The sequence below is a fragment of the Aquarana catesbeiana genome, linkage group LG09, assembly GCF_042186555.1.
Source record: "Aquarana catesbeiana isolate 2022-GZ linkage group LG09, ASM4218655v1, whole genome shotgun sequence".
NCBI lineage: Eukaryota > Metazoa > Chordata > Amphibia > Anura > Ranidae > Aquarana > Aquarana catesbeiana.
The window spans coordinates 262,149,855-262,155,376 of record NC_133332.1 but is presented as its reverse complement, the minus strand read 5'-3'; positions in this window follow the sequence as shown (position 1 = coordinate 262,155,376).

Sequence of the window (5,522 nt, the reverse complement as noted above, 5' to 3'; positions counted from 1 at the left end):
TAAGTTAGTATATAAATTCCAAAAAAACGTGATTTACAATCATGCAATCCCTGCATTTATGAAAAGGTGTAAAGTTGTAATGTCCTTGTGAAAAAACCATAAAAATTTTTTTTTATACAAAAACCATACAAATACATGAAAGAGTCCACGTGCAATAAAAAATAAGAATTCTGATGCAGGTCAATATATGTGAATCCTCCACAATAAAAATTAAATTCCACAGATCAATATATGTGAGATGTCCTGCTGGGTAAATAGATAGACCACCTTCACCAGCTGTAATAAACACCCAATGTGCTCTGTAAATGGATATCCGCTTACCAGATGATGTTGACCTTTTTAATTAAAAAGAGGTCAATATAAGCCTTTAGCAAGATATGGCTTGCCACCATGATATGGATAAGCCTTGTAGATATCTTTTCCTCTCCCCCAGTAGAACGTCAGGAAGTATAAAAATAGGGGACAAGAAGGACTAGAATAGTGCAACCCCATTTATTATAAAAATATTAAAAACAAAAAGCCAATTGGCTGCTTACATGAAAAGTGCCCTTGCCCGGCACTGAGGCTGTATTGCTCGTAATGGATCTTGTCGTTCCGCTCTGCGCGTGGCAATGCAGTGTATAGTAGTAAGGCACTATATAGTGGAGGGCAGTGTATAGTGCAAGGGCAGTATATAGTGGATATACTAGGCTTGAGTGCACTGATAAAGGCGAGACCCCAAAACAATAATTTTCTAAAATATCAAAAATGCCAATGGGGCTTTTGAGGGGTCTAGCCCGAAAACAATTGTTCAAACTATTATATAAAATATTTGACAGCTTTATTTTTCACATTACATATAAAATTAGAAAACATTTTGTTAAAAAGTGTAATATACACCGTAGTATATCACATTAAACATGATAACAAAAAAGTGTGGTAAGAATCTGACACCGTTAAGTTGCCTCTCAATGCATTTCGTAAAACAAAGTTCACTTCATCAGGAGCCAGAGGCGGATAACCAACATACATCAGATACGATGTCAAAAACAACTTGTTCAATTAAAAAGTCAAAAGACAAAATTCAAGTTGTCCCCCACAGGAGGACAGATGCTATGGATCGGCACCGAGGCAGGCTTGCATGGGAACTGAGGGTGGGACAGGCCGCTAAAAGGAGGACCTGACACAAGGGCAAAGAAGCCAATGGATATTAAAGTACAAGAGGAAAAGCCACCTGCTGTCAGGGGTTCCAGTATCAACAATGTTAAGCCGTCCGTGACCTGGACTGTCATATGAGGAAATAATACCCAGGCAAGACAGCCTCAGTCGGTGCCGATCCATTACATAGTTACATAGTTAGTCAGGTTGAAAAGACACAAGTCCATCTAGTTGGACCAAAAAAAAAAAATAATAATAATATACATTATATTATATTATATATACACAAGCCTATACCCACAGTTGATCCAGAGGAAGGCAAGAAACCCCAGCAAAGCATGATCCAATTTTCTACTGCAGGGGAAAAAAATTCCTTCCTGATCCAGCGAGAGGCAAATCGGATTTTCCTTGGATCAACTTTACCTATAAATGTTAGTACCCAGTTATATTGTGTACATTTAGGAAAGAATCCAGACCTTTTTTAACCACTTGCCGACCGGGCCATAGCTGTAAGACGGCTACAGCGCGGTCGGCTTATTCTGGGTGGACGTGACCGCCGGGTCCGGCATCACGGATCACGGTAAATAGCCGCTGATAGCGGCCATTTATCACGTGATCGTTCCGTCAAATAATGGAGCGATCACTTGTAAACAAACTGGCTTCACATCATGACGCTGGTACCTCCCTCCCCTCTCTGTACCGATCGGTACAGTGCGAGGGGAGAGGGGGAGAGCTTGCAGCAGCAGGCGAGACTTTTAAGGTACCAGAGATTAGTGTAGACAATCAATTTAGAAAAATATAAATTTTATTTAAACAATTCTTTAAAAATCACAAAAAACATTTGCAAGAATCTCGTATCATTTCTTTTGACATATACAACCACTTCTTACTCTACATTTTTCGCTCAGAAGAGCTTCCTCAGGAGTTTTTTGGAAGTGTCGCATGAAGTAATATATACTATAAGAGAAACAACAATTGTAAATGATTATGCTTGAAAATTGCCATGGATAAAATCGCATGGTATGTCAATGAGACATGCCTGTATACTTTATTATAATGAGATAATCAAATATTATACAAAATTACATTTTATACACAATAATGATGAACTGAGAATGAGTGCCTACCGGATGCTTATATTCATGAAGTATTGATTTTGATTCACAAAATGAAGTCAGGGTTTACAAAATGAGAAGACCTTCTTTTGTAACCAGAGAGAGAGGATAAGTTTAATAAAACATATTGATATTAATCAAAATGATCTTATGAGGCATAGAATTATAAAAAAAGGCAAAGAATTTACCTCAATTCTGAATATTAAGAGAAATGGAACCAATTTAATCTTCCATCCCTAAATTAAAGGAATGGTCCGATGAAACAGGTAGAAAAACCGAAGGACTGGAGATGAAAAATACCACCCCTTGTTTTTGTCTTCACAACACCCACAGACACATCCGTGGTATGTCTACTAAAGGGTTTTGATGTTGGAGACAGAAACCTGGATTCCTCCTATTAAATAAAAAAGAGAGTTTCATTTGTTTTGTTAATGTTCTCTATAGGGAAATTGCACATGCTCCTAGATTCCCATCCGTGGTGGGCGATTAGCTCAGGAGTCAATTGATAAAGGAGGGGGGAGAGAAAGATGGCAAAGGCAGAGCCACCGGGGGGTCAGATGGCAATAGGAATCCCCAGAGCTCTGCAGGTAAAGTCCCCCCTCCTAGCTGCAAAAGCAGATCAATGGACATCCAGGGCAACCAGTCCACATATCACAGCAGCTGAATATAGGAGCACGTTCAGAATAATACTTACTAAAGTAGAAGAGGTCTTAAACTGAGTTGGCTGAAGAGGGAGAAAGGGAGAGAGACAGCAAGGAAGTCTCTCTGGCTCGTAATGCTTCCCTGTCAGTGTAGGGTGTACAAATGACACCATTTATGCCTCTCTCCGTCCCGCCAGCGTCTGACATAGCCAGCAGGGTGTGGATGCATTAGCGGCGCCATTGCGCATGTCCGTAATGCAAGCGGTGGCAAGACGCGTCTAGTCACTATCCGCCATCTTGGAAACTCCACATCCGCCCTGCTGACGTCAAGAACAGTCGGATGAAAATCCCACCTATTAGGCCGTACAGCATCCGGATGGGCTCACCCTAGGCATGACACCGGGGCTAAAAAAGCCAACAGTCAAAACGATGGAAAAAGGGGGAGGGACAGGCTCAAAAAGCAGCACCCATCGGGCCCGAGTAGAAACCACGCGATTGGTTGGGCACTGTTGTTACAAGTGCCCGGGGCGTCCATAAGATTACTGATTCTTCCCTAATACCTGACAGCTTCATTCGTAAAAATAAAAAAGGGCAAAAAATTAAATTGTTCCTTTGAATAGCATCTAAACAAAAAGGCATCCATAGTTAGTTCCACATTTACATATGATCATAGAACAGTAAATACAGTACCTCACAAAAGTGAGTACACCCCTCACATTTTTGTAAATATTTTAATATATCTTCTCATGTGACAAACACTGAAGAAATTACACTTTGCTACAATGTAAAGTAGTGACTGTACAGCTTGTATAACTGTGTACATTTGCTGTCCCCTCAAAATAACTCAACACACAGCCATTAATGTCTAAACCGCTGGCAACAAAAGTGAGTACACCCCTAAGTGAAAATGTCCAAATTGGGCCCAAAGTGTCAATCGTTTGTGTGGCCACCATTATTTTCCAGCACTGCCTTAACTCTCTTGGGCATGGAGTTCACCAGAGTTCACAGACTGCCACTGGCGTCCTCTTCCACTCCTCCATTACGACATCACGGAGCTGGTGGACCTTGCGCTACCCCACCTTCCATTTGAGGATGCCCCACAGATGCTAAATAGGGTTTAGGTCTGGAGACATGCTTGGCCAATCCATCACCTTTACCCTCAGCTTCTTTAGCAAGGCAGTGGTCGTCTTGGAGGTGTGTTTGGGGTAGTTATCATATTGGAATACTGCCCTGCGGCCCAGTCTCCAAAGGGAGGAGATCATGCTCTGCTTCACTATGTAACAGTACATGTTGGCATTCATGGTTCCCTCATGAACTGTAGCTCCCCAATGCCGGCAGCACTCATGCAGCCCCAGATCATGACACTCCCACCACCATCCTTGACTGTAGGCAAGACACACTTGTCTTTGCACTCTTCACCTGGTTGCCGCCACAGACGCTTGACACAATCTGAACCAAATAAGTTTATCTTGGTCTCATCAGACCACAGAACATGGTTCCAGTAATCCATGCCCTTAGTCTGCTTGTCTTTAGCAAACTGTTTGCAGGCTTTCTTGTGCATGATCTTGAGAAGAGGCTTACTTCTGGGATGACAGCCATACAGACCAATTTGATGCAGTGTATGGCGTATAGTCTGAGCACTGACAGGCTGACACCCCACACCTTCAACCTCTGCAGCAATGCTGGCAGCACTTATACGTCTATTTCCCAAAGACAACCTCTGGATATGACTAGGGGTGCAACGGATCAAAAAACTCACGGTTCGGATCGTTCCTCGGATCAGGAGTCACGGTTCGGATCATTTTCAGATCAACAAGAAAAAAATCTCCCCCACTGTAATATCCACAATCTCCCTATTGGCAGAGTATTGGCAGAGTATTGCAGGGTATTGACAGAGTATTGCAGGGTATTGGCAGAGTATTGCAGGGTATTGGCGGGTATATTGGCAGGGTATTGGCGGGTATATTGGCAGGGTATTGGGTATATTGGCAGAGTATTGGCGGGTATATTGGCAGGGTATTGGCGGGTATATTGGCAGGGTATTGGCGGGTATATTAGCAGGGTATTGGCGGGTATATTGGCAGAGTATTGGGTATATTGGCAGAGTATTGGCAGGGTATGGCAGAGTATTGTCAGGGCATTGCAGAGTATTGTCAGGGCATTGCAAAGTATTGGCAGGGCATTGCAGCAGGGTATTGCAGAGTATTGGCAGGGTATTGCAGCAGGGCATTGCAGAGTATTGGCAGGGCATTGCAGAGTATTGGCAGGGCATTGCAGTGTATTGGCAGGGCATTGCAGTGTATTGGCAGGGCATTGCAGAGTATTGGCAGGGCATTGCAGAGTATTGGCAGGGCATTGCAGTGTATTGGCAGGGCATTGCAAAGTATTGGCAGGGCATTGCAGCAGGGTATTGCAGAGTATTGGCAGGGTATTGCAGCAGGGCATTGCAGAGTATTGGGTATATTGGCAGAGTATTGGCAGGGTATGGCAGAGTATTGGCAGGGTATGGAAGAGTATTGTCAGGGCATTGCAGAGTATTGTCAGGGCATTGCAAAGTATTGGCAGGGCATTGCAGCAGGGTATTGCAGAGTATTGGCAGGGTATTGCAGCAGGGCATTGCAGAGTATTG